The sequence below is a fragment of the Hylobates moloch genome, unplaced genomic scaffold, assembly GCF_009828535.3.
Source record: "Hylobates moloch isolate HMO894 unplaced genomic scaffold, HMol_V3 SCAFFOLD_27, whole genome shotgun sequence".
In the NCBI taxonomy this organism is placed as follows: Eukaryota; Metazoa; Chordata; class Mammalia; order Primates; family Hylobatidae; genus Hylobates; species Hylobates moloch.
The window spans coordinates 3,695,827-3,711,032 of record NW_026652302.1 but is presented as its reverse complement, the minus strand read 5'-3'; the positions used below and the strand labels follow the sequence as shown (position 1 = coordinate 3,711,032).

Here is a 15,206-nt window from a genome sequence, read left to right as displayed (position 1 = left end):
GGCATGAGTGAGTGAATTAATGAATGTTAGCACAGTGGCTTTTAAGTAGGAGTCTTGCCTAATGGAAGACCATCACTCATACTCTACCAATTTTATTACTGTTTCATAAAGATCAAATAAAACCCCGCAGAGAAAACATTTTTATATATTGTCTTTATCATGGTTGTAAGGGAGTCATTGATACAAGTGTGTATTTTGGAAAAATGAATTAATTTAACCAAGATAAAGAGTTACATTCGGGATGCCTGTAGTGTAATCTCTCTTCTGCGTCTTTTCTCTGTTCCTGGAGCACAAAGGTGAAGGAGCCTGGTTGATGATTGCTTTTCTGCTCATATCCTGATAGCATAAAAATGTTTCTTCATAACATCAAAAGATGTGTTTTTTTTTAGCCCAATGGCATTTGAACTCAGAAAAATTATAATTCCCAAGTGAAATAGACTTTGGTATAACAGACATCTGCTTATATAACAATTTATGTAATTAGAGCTGGGTAAAAAGAATTTGTGAGCCAGTATGACAGAATTTTCTTGAAAGCTATAGAACAATCATTTATATGGATGTTCCAGCTATTTAGAGACAGAGTCATCAAAACATCCTTCATCAAAGCTATTTGAGTGACATAAATAAAATAGGAGTGACAGAGTCTTGATTCCAGAACATGTAAATTCTTCTTTGTTTGATTTTCTACAGCTTGCATTTTGATGTTGTAGTCCCAGTAGAGGTGAGAAAACTGCAGAAAGGAAACTACTTGGAAGTAGTACCTTCAGCCTCACAATCTAAGCAGTTAGTGGCTAATTCTTTACCTCAGTATCTGATTGTAACTGCACTCAGACACTCAGATATGTGGAACAGAGCTGTCCACCAGCAAGGACACAGAGGGCTCCTGACAATCCTCCTCCTGATCTATCCCCATCAGTAGACAAAGGGAAAGGAGGAGAATCAGGTTATTTTCTTGAGAGTTCCTGTTTCTGCTACACCAAATTTGCTCATATGAACAAACACATGCCTCCAGAGACCCACAGACCTTATATTAAATATATTTATGAAGCTCCCCCACTGTATTCCCACAGGCTCAGATTCTTACCTTCTAAGAATGAGCAGAGCTAACAAATTTCTCTCTGGCCTGGGAGAAAATGACCTTCAACTATAGCTGAGTCAAGTGTAGATCTGGAAATGGTCTTCAAAAATTAATTGTTCCCACAGTTTGTCTTGACCAGCTCTCTCCCTTCTAGCAAATGTCCTCAGGTTTGGTTTGTGGGAAATGTCAGGTAGGTTTGATGTATAGATTCTATTTATTGGTAAGAGTATAAAGTGAAGATGCTGGAATAATTTGACTAGTCAAATTCATCAAGCATTTAAAGGAGGCTTATTCCATGTGTGTCAGTATTCAATGACACATATAATATTTGTAATAATGCCTACTAACATTTTCTGAACACTCACAATGTACCAGACACTGTGGAGAGGAGAGGAGAGGAGAGGAGAGGAGAGGAGAGGAGAGGAGAGCAGAGGAGAGGAGAGGAGAGGAGAGGACTTTTACACTTTCACTCTCAACTTTTACGAGCAAACGTTGAAGAGTTTAGTGCTCTGAAGATTAAAACCTCTGCTACTACTGAGTCATAACAATAATCACAAAAACCCTAATAGTAAAATGAATTTGGAAGAAACCTGGAGAGTAAAAACTTTGGAATTTTTCTTTGTGCCCAAATTGTGGGTCTGGCAATATTCCTGGTGGCATCACAGAATGTTGTATAAAATACAAACTGAGTGAGTGGCCTTGAATTTTTTCAAGGTGGAATAGCTTTGAATGGTCATGTTTTCTTACTCTTGTCCTTTTGGTTGTCCCAATTAATTATTCTATTTCCTGAATGTTTCCTGTCTGTAGTATTTTGTGGCCACCTGGTGGGTCTCAGTGCCATTGCTTCTACTGCCCTGGTATATAATTGACATAACTGGTAGACTTGTGTGTCCCAAAGCACAAAGCTGAGCATCACGCAGAAACTTTGGAGGAGTAATTTCTTATTTGAGTACAATTATTCAGAGCATGCCTATTATTACATATTGGGCAGAAGTGGGGGAAGGAGTTACGAAGATTGTCCCACTAATTGGTAACACAACTATTCAATGCTTATGAATTTTTTCTTTTCTGTGTGAGCTTGCACCAGTTGTCACCCATCTGCCATCTTCTATGAGATATGATAAGGTTAGGGAGATATTTGTGTCTTACGTTTGTTTTAAGTAATCCAGAATCCCAAGGCCAAAATCTAAAAGAGGATAGGGATAGATACAGGTAGAGGTGACAATTGTCATTATTATTGTTCTCATTTTACAGATGTGAAGGCTTAGACTGTAAGACTTTAAATACTTGTCCAAAGTCTTAGTGCTGGAGTAAAATGAAGTGTCTGGAATTGGACCCCAAACAGCTAACCTCTAAACTCTTGTCCTTAAACAAAAGAGTGAAAAGGAGCTTTTATTATCTAATTGGGCACTAGGAGAGACACTCTTAAGCAAAGAAACAAAGGCATGAGCACAGGTAAAAGTAAGAGTTTGAAATTGGTATAAAGCACATAGCTAAACTTTTGGAAGTCAATTAAAGGAAAGGCAACTGTGAAGGAGATTATTTAGAAAAAAGAAATGGGAATTCTCTGACATCTGGGCATCTTCTTGCTGTCCTGTCCTGGATTGCCAGCTAAACTGAGCCCAGCCAAGCTTCTTGACTCCCTCCCATGGCTTCCATCTGCCACAGAGCTCTGGCCAAGGCCAAACTCAGCCTGCCTTATTTCCAGAGTTCCTTGCTTCTGCAAAGACATCTCAAAGTGAGCCATAGAGCAATGTCCTCTGAATGACTGCACAGCCCCCAAATATATGACTTTCCTGAAGAAGAGATGACAGCCAGCTGAGGAAGCTGCTCACTGGGAGGAGGTGCATGCTCACTCACCTGCAGTCTCTTCCCACATCCCCAAGCAGCACATGTCGCTGTCCTCTCCTTCTCAACTGGAAAAAGCAGGAGAGGAGTGGCAGCTTATTAAAACCTGGCACAGTGCCAGCCTTGCTCAGGATGTTGTTATTCAGTCTTAGGAAACACCTTGAAAATAAACAGTGACTGTCTCCTATCATGTATGTACATAGTATTTAGCAAATTAGAAGTGCTTAATAAAAGTCAATGAATCCTAAATAAATCATGACTATTAATATGTTTGTTTGATACAAACTGGATGTGCAAATCAATAAGAAAATTAATATTTTGGAATCTTCAGACTTTCACTGAATAATTATTACATTGAATTGAACAATGATTTTAATGCAGATTCATAATATTCATGATGAATACACATTAAGATTATTTTGAATACATAATTAGTTTGCAGAGCACAGATTCCAAATGAAAGGACAATTAATTTTTAGCTTTAGCTTTGCCACAACCCATTTAAATGTTTTTAGTGATGCTTCCATAACTAGCATAGCACATAATTTATAAATGAAAATGCTAATCTACAGACTATCATCTGCCCTTTCTATTAAAATTATTCAATAAATGCTAGCATTGATATGATACAAGATGTGTATAGAGGAAAGCTTTAATGTAAGAGGGCTCTTTTCAGGTCTATTTATTATTGACTTTAAAAATTTTTTATTTTGAAATAATTTCAGACTTACAGAAAAGGTGCATGAATAGTACATAGAATTTCTGTATATCTATCTAGATCTCCTAACAGTTAACATATATGTGCTTTATTTTTCTCTCTTACACACACATACACACACACACATGAATATGTATGTATATATACGTACAATTTTTTTTCTGAACCATGTAAAAGTAAGCTGCAGCCATGAATCTAGGATGTTCCATTACCACCTACATAGTCACTATGTTTTAAAATTAAGATATTAACAATATTATTCAGTAATATTATCAAATCTGAAGACCTAGTCATATTTCACTGGTTGTCCCAGTAACTTCCTGTAAAACAAAACAAAACAAAAAAGCCTACACTTATTTTTTTAAAAGCAAAGTCTTAGTTGTATATCTGTATCAAGCTAAAACTAGTGTATGGATTAATATAAAATGAGATTCAGTCAATACCACTGTAGGACCATATATGTCCCTGAAAGATTTAGGAATGTGATTATTTTCTTAATAAAAATTATAATGCATCACCAAGATTAAATGTTTCTGCTATTAATATGTGTAGTAAGAAATAAATGAATGAAAAAGTTAAAATTTAATAGTGCCACTTTGCTTTTAAACATTTTAAACTATTTACCACTAATGACAAATCATTTTCAAAATTCTAGTAGAAGTTCCTAGTTGATTGAACATGAATGAGATGGAATTACTTGGACAGCAAGGCAGCCAAAAAGGGCATCACACTAGGAGCTGTCTAGCTTTGAGCTCCACTCTGAAATGCAGCCCCTCTAGGTGGTTTTATTACTTACAATTGGTAATCTACTGCAAGAAATGATGGAAAAAAAGAGACAGCCCCTGTGTCAAAGGACTGCATGTTAGAGTTTCCTTTGGTGTAAGGAGCATAGTTGATTTGTGTTATAGCGAATATGGCGTATAATGTTTATTTTTGTTTTTAAATGAACTCCACGTAGTATAAAGAAGGAAATCTAATCAGTGATATTGGCATATAAATTATTAGATAACCTTTGCAAAGAATTTGCAATAATTATTCAACTACCTTATCTTTTCATCCAGGAATTCCACTCCTGGCATTGTTGCTCAAAGAAATAATCCTAAGGACAACAGAAGCCTTAGACATGACAGTGTTCATTATTTCATGATTCATAAAAGTAAAAACAAAAATAAAACACCTAAAAGTCTAAAAGGCAAGGTAAATTATTGTATATACACAAGATAGAATGGTATACAGTTATATATAAAATCTATTAATTAAAAATTAAAAATCTATTAATTAAAAGTACTTATGTTGAGAAACTTAGTAAAAAAGAGTTTCCAAATTGAATATATAATATGAGCTCAAGCATACGGAAAAGAAAATATGAAGAAAATAAGTCACCCTGTAAGCAGAGGTTGTATCTGGGTCATACAAACACTGTGCTGGCAGTGAGCAGGCCTACAGGGCATGGCCCAGTCTCCAGCTGCAGTCCTTGGATCTGATTAGGATTGCTGAAGCCAAGGAGGCCACACTGACCAGCCTATTTCTGATCTTGTTTCATACTGGCCCACTCTTCAGTTCCTGATTTTGTTAAACAAGATAAGAGAGAATAGACGAGAGGCAAGCAAATAGGGTCCAGGATGCTTGCTGTGAACACCATGAAGAGCATCTGGGCCATCCTTAAGCAGTCAACAGGGGCCTGGTATATGAAATTGTTGAGCTTGTTAAATATACAGACATTTTCCACTTCCAAAGTGCTGAGATTATAAGCATGAGCCACCACACCCAGCCAAGAATGTGGTTTTAAAGAAAGAGATGAGATTTTAAATCACAAGTAAAAAAAATCAAATACTTCATATCTTCTTTGCTATAAGGTACGCATTTTTATTTCACTTTGGTTATCTCAATTCAATTTTTTTAAAAGAAAGAAAACCTTCTCTTTTCCCGAGATGGTGACGAAAAGACTTTTAGGATGCCTTGGCCACTTGGAAACAGCAAAATAGTGTGTAAAAATCAACTCTGAGTTTTAATTCAAAAAGAAAGGTGACAATTTGCAGGAATGGCAAAGGACACCCCATACTCTGGGAAGGAGAGAGTGGGCAAGCAGCCCTTGTGACAGCATTCAGTTGATAAAGTGTGTGGGAGGGGCAGTCAGTCTCCCTTGGTGATTCACCTTTCCACTAAGGATATGTGCCAAGGGAGGGCACCCTGTTTCTCTCAAGCCTTACAGCTAACAGTTAAGGATAGGCTAAGAGATGGAGAAAGGGAGACACTGAGAAAAACCTGCATTGTCCCAGACCCAGGACCAAAAGGAGGATGCCATTTTCCATCCAGGCTTATACAAAGCCAGTCATTGTTTTGCAACCTGGAAGCAGTGGCCACAGCAGGCATTTAATTTGGGGCCAGAGACTGGGGCTCTAGCACTGGAGTAGGAGAAGGACTCCCACTGCCAGAATTGAGTGGTGAATATGGAGAGTGTCCCAGCAGTAGATGCTGGAATTAGGCTCTCTCTCACCACAAGACCAGAATGGGAGGAGAGTTATTGAAGCTGAGGATTCTCCTAGAGGGCAAGACTTGCAGCCAGGGACAGCTTTCCAATCTGGGACCAGTCTGTGTGTGTCACTGGAGGGTACCCCAGCCTGCTCCCTTGGTCAGTCGGGAGACAGTGCCCCACTAGCTCCAATGAACAGGAGGGAGGTGGACCCGACTTCCTTGGAGATCTAACCCCCAATACTAAGTGGCCCTCAGGGAGAGGGGTGCATAGCCTGCCAAAGCCCCCTTGAGTCAAAGAAAACTTGAGCATGGTGCCAGCCACAGAAGGCAGCACCACCAAAGCCTGGAAATGAACTTAGAGTTCATGTCTCACCCCCAGCTTTCCTCTTCAGTGTACTGCTGTCGACATGACAAAAGGTCTTCCAGGTGGGGTCTGGGGAGTATGCACTGACAGGGGCCACCTCCTGGGCTTCTCCATTGTCTCCACCCCCACTAAAGCTGAGCATGAGCTGAGGGACGGTGCTTTTCATGCTTCTCCATTGTTTCTGCCCATGCTAAGGGTAAATACATGCAAAGAGCCTCTTGCTGGCTCTTACTTCTCAGCATCATCTACTGGCCTGAAGCCTGAATTACACCTCCAAATAAAAATAAATCACTACAACAATAAACTTGAGGAAGCCACTGCATATCTGCAACCAAGGAGCCTTTACAGGCCTTGGTCCTCTGAAAGCACCCAGAAACAAGGCAAATCAATGATACACAATAAACAACACAGTCATACCCTCAAGGGAAAAAAATAACAATAAAAAATCAACACTCCCCATCAAAACAATAGCAAATTAAAAAGAAATAAAAAGAAATGTCAGCTCCCTCAGATGAGAAGGAACCAGTATAGGAACTCTGGCAATACAAAAATCCAGAGCTTTTTTTCACTTCCAAAGGATTGTACTAGCTTCCTAGCAATGATCCTTACCAGAATGAAATGTCTGAAATGACAGATATAGAATTCAAAATGTGGATGGCAAAGAAACTCAACAAGATACAAGAGATAAGTTAAAATCCAACACAAGCAAGCCAGCAAAATGATCAAAGGCTTGAAAGACCACATAGTTATATTAAGAAATAACCAAACAGAACTTCTGGAATTGGAAAATTTACTAAAAGAATTTCAAACTACAGTTGGAAGCATTAACAACAGACTTGACAAAGCAGAAGAAAAAAAATCACAGACTAGTCCTTCAAATCAAGTCAGACAAAATTGAAGAAAAAATTATTTTTAAAAAATTAACAAAGCTTTTGTGAAATATAGGATTATGTAAAGCAATGAAACCTATGACTTGTTGGCATTCCTGAGAGTGAGAAGAAAAGTAAGCAACTTGGAAAATATATTTGAAAATATAATTCAGGAAAATGTCTCTAATCTGGCTAGAGAGGTCAATATGCAGATACAAGAAATCCAGAGAAGTCCTGAGAGTTGATATACAAGATGAACAACACCAAGGTACATAGTCATCTGACTATCCAAGGTCAATGCAAAAAAAAAAAAAAAAATCTTAAAGACAGATAAAGAAAATGGCCATATTATCCTTAAAGGGGAACCCAACAGACTAACACAGACTTTCATCAGAAATCTTACAAGCCAGAAAAGATTGGGGGCCCATTTTTAGCATTTTTAAAGAAAAGAAATCCCACCCAAGAATTTCATATTCCACCAAACTAAGCTTCATAAACAAAGTACAAATAAAGTCTTTCCCAGACAAGCAATCACTAAGGCAATTTGTTAGCACTAGACTGGCCCTATGAGAGATGCTTAAGGGAGTGCTAAACATGGAAATGAAAGATGTTTGCTACCACAAAAGCACACAGAAGCACATAGCCTATGGACCCATAAAGCAACTACATAATCAAGACTACAAATCAATTAGCTAACAGCACTATGAAAGGAACAAAACCCTTATATCAATATTAACCTTGAATATAAATGGCCTAAATACTCCACATAAAAGACACACACTGGCAAATTGGATTTAAGAAAACAGGATTCATTCTTCTGCTGTTTTTAAGAGATCTATCTCACATGTAATGAAACCCATAGGCTCAAAGTAAAGGGATGGAGAAAGGTCTATCATGCAAATGGAAAACAAAAAGGAGTAAATGTCACTATTCTTGTATCATATAAAATATACTTTAAACCAAAAACAGTGAAAAAGGACAAACAAGGGCATTACAAAACAATAAAGGGTTCCATTCAAAAAGAAGATTTCACTGTGCTAAATATATGTTTACCCAACATTGGAGCACCCAGATTCACAAAACAATTACTTCTGGACCTAAAAAAAAGACTTAACGCAGCCACACAATAATAGTGGTGGAATTCAACACCCCACTTACAGCATTTGACAGCTCATTGAGGCAGAAAACTAACAAAGAAATTCTGGAGGTAAATTCAACACTTGACCAACTAGACCTAATAGGCTTCTAACAGAATACTGCACCCAACAACCACAGAATATACATTCTTCTCATCTGCATATGGAACATACTCTAAGATTGACCACATGCTCAACCATAAAGCAAGTCCTCAAAAATTCAAAAAAATCACAATGATACCAACCATACTCTCCAACCACAATGGAGTACAAATGGAAATCAATACCAATAAGAACTCTCAAAACTACATAAATACATGGAAAATAAACCACTTGCTCCCGAATGACTTTTCAGTAAGCAATAAAATTAAGGCAGAAATGAAAAATTATTTGAAACAAATAAAAATGGAGACACAACATACCAAAACCTCTGGGACATGAGAAAAACAGTGTTTAAGGGGAACATTTATAGTGCTAAATGCCTACATCAAGAAGATAGAAGCTGGGCGCGGTGGCTCACACTTGTAATCCCAGCACTTTGGGAGGCCGAGGCGGGTGGATCATGACGTCAGGAGATCGAGACCATGGTGAAACCCCGTCTCTACTAAAAATACAAAAAATTAGCCGGGCATGGTGGCGGGCGCCTGTAGTCCCAGCTACTCAGAGAGGCTGAGGCAGGAGAATGGCGTGAACCTGGGAGGCGGAGCTTGCAGTGAGCCGAGATTGCGCCACTGCACTCCAGCCTGGGTGACAGAGCGAGACTCCGTCTCAAAAAAAAAAAAAAAAAAAGAAGATAGAAGGATTTCAAATGAACAACCTAACCTTGCATATAACAGAATTACAAAAACAAAAACAAACAAACAAACAAACAGAAACAAAAAAACTAAACCCAAAGCTAGCAGAAGAACAGAAACAACTAAAATTAGAGCAGAACTAAACGAAATTCAGACCAAAATGATCAACAAAATGAAAATTTGTCCTTTGAAAGGATAAACAAGATTGATAGGCCACTAGATAGATTAACAGAAAAAAAGAACATTCAAATAAGCACAACCAGAAACAACAAAGGTGACATTACAACCTCTCCAACAGAAATACAAAAGATATTCAGAGACTACTATGAACATGTCTATGTGCACAGACTAGAAAATCTAGAGAAAATGGATAAATTCCTGGAAACACACAACCTCCCATGATTGAACCAGGAAGAAATAGAAATCCAGAACACACCAATAACAAGTAATGAAATTGAATCAGTAATAAAACACCTACGAATCAAAAAAGGCCCTGGACCAAATGGGTTCACAAATTCCACCAGAGGTACAAAGATCTGGTACCAATTTATATTCCAAAAAATTGAGGAAGGGGGATTCCTCCCTAACTCATTCTACAAAGCTAGTATCATCCTGATGTCAAAATCTTGCAAAAAGATAGCAAAAACAGAAAACAAGAGGCAAATATCCCTAATGAACACAGGCACAAAAATCCTCAAACTGAATTGAGCAGCACATCAAAAAAATAATCTGCCATGATCAAGTGGGCTTTATTCCTGGTATGCAAGGATGATTCAACATACACAAATTAATAAACATAATCCATCACATAAACAAGACTAATTACAAAATGATAGGATCATCTAAATAGACACAGAACAGCATTTGATAAAATCCAACATCCTTTCATGATAAAAACCCTTAACAAACTAGGCATAGACAGAATGTATCTCAAAATAAAAGAGCCATGTGTAACAAACCCACAGTTAACATAATACTGAATGGGGAAAAGTTGAAAGCAAGCTCCAGTTCTTGTCCCCTAAGAAGTGAGATGAGACAAAGATGTCCATTCTCACTGCTCCTATTCAATATAGTAGTGGAAGCCCTAGCCAGAGCTATCAGGCAAGAGAAAGAAATAAAAGGCATTCAGATTGGAAAAGAGGAAGTCAAATTATTATTGTTCGCTGACAACACGATCATATACCTACAAAATCCTAAACACTCCTCTGGAAGATTCCCAGATCTGATTAGAAACTTCAGTAAAGTCTCAAGATACAAAATAAATGTGTAAAATCAGTAGCATTTCTATCTGCCACTAACATTCAAGCCAAGAGCCAAATCAAGAACATAATCCCATTTACAACAGCCAGAATAAAGCATTAAGTACAAAGGAATACATCTAATCAAGGAAGTGAAAGATTTCCACAAAGAGAACTACAAAATGCTAATGAAAGAAATTGTGGATGACACAAATAAACGGGAAAACATCCCAATGCTCATGGATTGTAAGACTCAATATCACTCAAATGACCATATTGCCCAAAGTAATCTACAGATTCAATGCGGTCCCTGTCAAATTACCAATCTCATTTTCCACAGAATTAGAAAAAAATCCTAAAGTACATATAAAACCAAAAAATAGCCTGAATTGCCAAAGTACTCCTAAGCATAAAGAACAAATTTGAAGACATCACCTTGACTGACTTCAAATTATACTACAAGGCTACAGCAACTAAAATACCATGGTACTGGTACTAAAATAGACACTCAGATCAATGGAACAGAATAGAGACCCCAGGCCGGGCGTAGTGGCTCACATATGTAATCCAAGCACTTTGGGAGGCCAAGGTAGGTGGACCATGAGGTCAGGAGTTCAAGACCAGTCTGGCCAAAATAGTGAAACCCTGTCTCTACTAAAAATACAAAAATTAGCCAGCTGTGTTGGGCGCCTGTAATCCTAGCTACTTAGGAGACTGAGGCAGAGAACTGCTTGAACCCAGGAGGCGGAGGTTGCAGTGAGCCGAGATCACACCACTGCACTCCAGCCCAGGCAACAGAGTGAGACTCCATCTCAAAAAAAAAAAAAAAAAGACCCCAGAAAGAAAGCCACATACTTACAACCAGCTGATCTTCAATAAAACCAACAAAAATAAACAATGGGGAAAGAACTCCCTATTCAATAAATGGTGCTGGGAATACTGGCTAGCCACATGCAGAAGAATGAAACTGGACCACTATCTCTCACCATATACAAAAATTAACTCAAGATGTATTAAAGAACTAAACATAAGACCTGAAACTATAAAAATTCTGGAATCTAGGAAAAACTCTTCTGGACATCGGCCTAAACAAAGAATTTATGATGAATACCCCAAAAGCAAACACAACAAAAACAAAAATAGACAAATGACATTTAATCAAACTAAAAAGTGTCTGCACAGCAAAAGAAATAATCAACAGCATAAACAGACAACCTTCAGAATTGGAGAAAATATTGACAAATTATGCCTCCAACAAAGGATTAATATCCTGAGTCTACAAGAAACTCAAACAACTCAACAAGAAAAAAACAAACAACCTCATTAAAAACTTGGCAAAGGACATGAACAGACATTTCTCAAAAGAAGAAATATAAGTGGCCAACAACCCATTAAAAAAATGTTCAACATAACTATTCATCAGAGAAATGCAAATTAAAACCACACCGAGATACCATGTTACACCATTCAGAATGGCTATTATTAAAAAGTCAAAAAAAATATTGGCATGAATGCAGAGAAAAGGGAATGCCCACACACCGTTGGTAGGAATGTAAATTAGTTCAACCTCTATGGAAAATACTATGGTGATACCTCAAAGAACTGAAAATAGAACTATTAGATCCAGCAACCTTACTACTAAGTATCTTCCCAGTGGAAACGAAATTATTATAGAAAACTGATTTCAGGAGCAAACTCTCAAGTTTCAATGCCTGGGATTATTTATCTAACCTGGTTAAAGTTGATTGTAGTAATGACTTCCTTGATAGCAAAAATATGAATATTGATTATTCATGACATGCAAGTTATGAAGTACTTACTTAAATTATAAACTGTAGTTTTAGAATCAAGTGCCTACTAACTCTCTTTTGACAGAAGAAGACAGCCATCTCTCTTATCTAATTAAGCCACCATCCCTATAATAGAAAACTCTCTAATGACCTTACTGGATTAATTAGAATAGGATGGTCTGTGCTGCAATAACAAACCTAACAAAACTGTATTTCTGTCTCCTGCTACTTGTCCAATGCAAATAGGCAAGGAGCTCTGTTTCTATCTATTGATTGAAGCTCAGTCACCTCACAGCTGAACTGGTGGTGCGCCTGGTAGCTTTCACAGTGGGAGAAAGAGGGAGAGGTTCCCAAACCAGCTCTTACATGCCTCAGCCAAAAACTGTCACATATGATTCCTCTTCAAAGCACATTTTCCAGGATTAGTCACGTGGCCCACCATAATTGCAAGGAGTCTAAAAAATGTAGTGGAGTATGTGCATATTTGATAAGAATGGAATATCTCTTCCACTTCACTAGAGGCAGTTATCTTGCAAGAGAGTGCTGGTATTTCTTGAGAACTGTCCCACGACCCCATATTGCCTCTAGGTTCTATAACTGAGTCAGATACCAGCAAACCCCAGGGACGTGAGCTCAGAGTCAAAGCCAAGGAGAGACAGATTGTAAGTTAAATAACTGAAGGATTCTCTCAACTGCATTCAGAAAAATATGGGGAGTATGATGGGAATGAATTCTGAGGGTACTAGATCAGGGAAAAACAAACATAATGCATCAAGTCAAATTTATTGATATATGTATATTTACTAGAAACTGTGGATTCAGTGTGTTACCTGGAGCAGATAGATGTGTTTTTAGATAGATAAATACTATAACAGTTATATTTGCCTGAAAACTAGACTCAACCACATTTCCTTCAATAATATACAGCAGTGTTTCTCAATTCAGGGAAATTTTACCCTCCCTCCCCAAGTGACATTTGCCAATTTCTTGAGACATTTTTCATTCTCATAATTAAGAAGAACTTCTGGGTAAAGACCAGAGATGCTGTTAAACATTCCATACTGCACTCAACAGCCTCTCTCAACAAAGAATAATTTGCTCCAAAATTATCAATAGTGCCAAGGTTTAGAAATCCTAATATAAAGAAATTTGAAGGCTCCATTGACAAAAATATGTGAGTGGATTTATCACAGCAAGCCACTCATCTACTCCTACCAATGTCACCTAGGTTGGCCTAAAGGACATTCCTTCTCCAATCAAGTATTAAGAAGTACATTGCTGGGGAGCACTTGCATATTTGGAAAGCTCTGCACTAGCTGCCTTATGCAGACAGGTAATGACAGTGGGAAAAACTTCCACTGAAATGAATTGATTCCCTGAAATAATTGTGAATGATGGATCTTGCAGTATAGAGGCCACTCAGTAGCCAAAGATAAGAAGGGTATGGGTATTGTTGGTAGCAGGGCTGGAGCAATAATCAGAGAACAACAAACATCCTTGGTAATGACTAACTTATCATGATGTCTCTAGAAATGAAATATTGTTTTCTAGAGAGAAAACAATGGTGATGCCTAAGATCAATTTTCTAGAACTGAAATAAATAGGCGGCCTACTGAAATCTTACTTGGTCTGTGTAAACAAAAATTTCTAGGTATTGTGAACAGAGATCAGATTGGCACCTCTCTTAGCCTGTTTGGTCTACTATAGTAGAATACTACAGACTGAGTGGCTTATAAACAACAGAAATTTATTTCACATAGTTTCAGAAACTGAGAAGTCCAAGATCAAGATGCTGCAAGATTCTGTGTCTGGGGACAGGCCCACTTCCTCATACACAGAGATCTTTTCACTCTAACCTCACATGGCAGAAGGGGTGAAGTGTCTCACTGGAGACTCAGGTTTTATAAGGGCACTAATCCTATTCTTGAGGGCTCTGTCCCCATGATCTAATCACCTCCTGAAGTTCTCACATCCTAATAGTATCACCTTGGGAGTGAGAATTTCAACATATAAATCTGGGGGGACATAAACATTCAAACCGTAGTAAGGCCCCACAATTTATAGGTCTTGACTAAATTAGACTAGAGCCAGTCCACAGGTTCAAGCCCTTTGTGTGAAGGGAATATAGGTCACCTTGAGAAAGGATCCAAAAACAAACCATGCATTTGTACAGTGTATTCTCTTCTTAGCTTTCTCCAAAGAAACCTGCCTCCATTTACCATGGTGACTATGTACTGGGCAAAGGGGAAATATCAATACATTTTAAGGATTGCTAGACATTGGCTGTGAGCTGATACCCAGACATCAAAGGATCCAATGCTACTAGGAGCCAGTCAGAATGGAGACTTACAGAGGCCAGTTGGTACTGTCCTTCTCAAACAGGATAATTAACCAAAAGTTACCATATCCTTGGGAGAACTACAATAATTATTGCCACCATGAAAGACTTGCAAGATGCAGGGGTAGTGGTTCTTACCATATTCTCATTAACTCAACATATGGATAGAACTTTGAGAGAGATAGTGAAGATGGACAGTAAAGCATCATAAATCAGGTGATGACTGCAATTGTAGCTACTGTTCTCAAGGCAGAGTCTTGGGAAGGTGAAAGAATTTTTAGGAAAGAAATTGAATTTGTAACCAAGTGGAACATTTCAGGAGCTCAACTAGAAATCAACCTTGCCTCTCTGAGGACCTAGATGTCAAGATAAACTAGGAGTTCAATCAATGCCTAGTGATTAAATTAGAGGTGAAAGGCTGGCCAGAAAACAATAGTGGTGGCTAAGATCAAGATAGGGATGGGAGAACAGAGAGTATCAAAGAGACTGATAGCATTTAAATTTGGGCCACCACAGCAGAGCTGTGAGACTATGACATGGTTTTAAGTGCATCTCATG

The 15,206-nt window shown here is 38.0% G+C and overlaps 1 protein-coding gene across 4 annotated transcripts in view; it reads right to left on the bottom strand.

Moving 5' to 3' along the window:
* Positions 1-15,206, bottom strand: part of LOC116463091 (laforin) — a 358,522-nt gene that overhangs the window by 141,856 nt on the left and 201,460 nt on the right. The window lies entirely within an intron of this gene.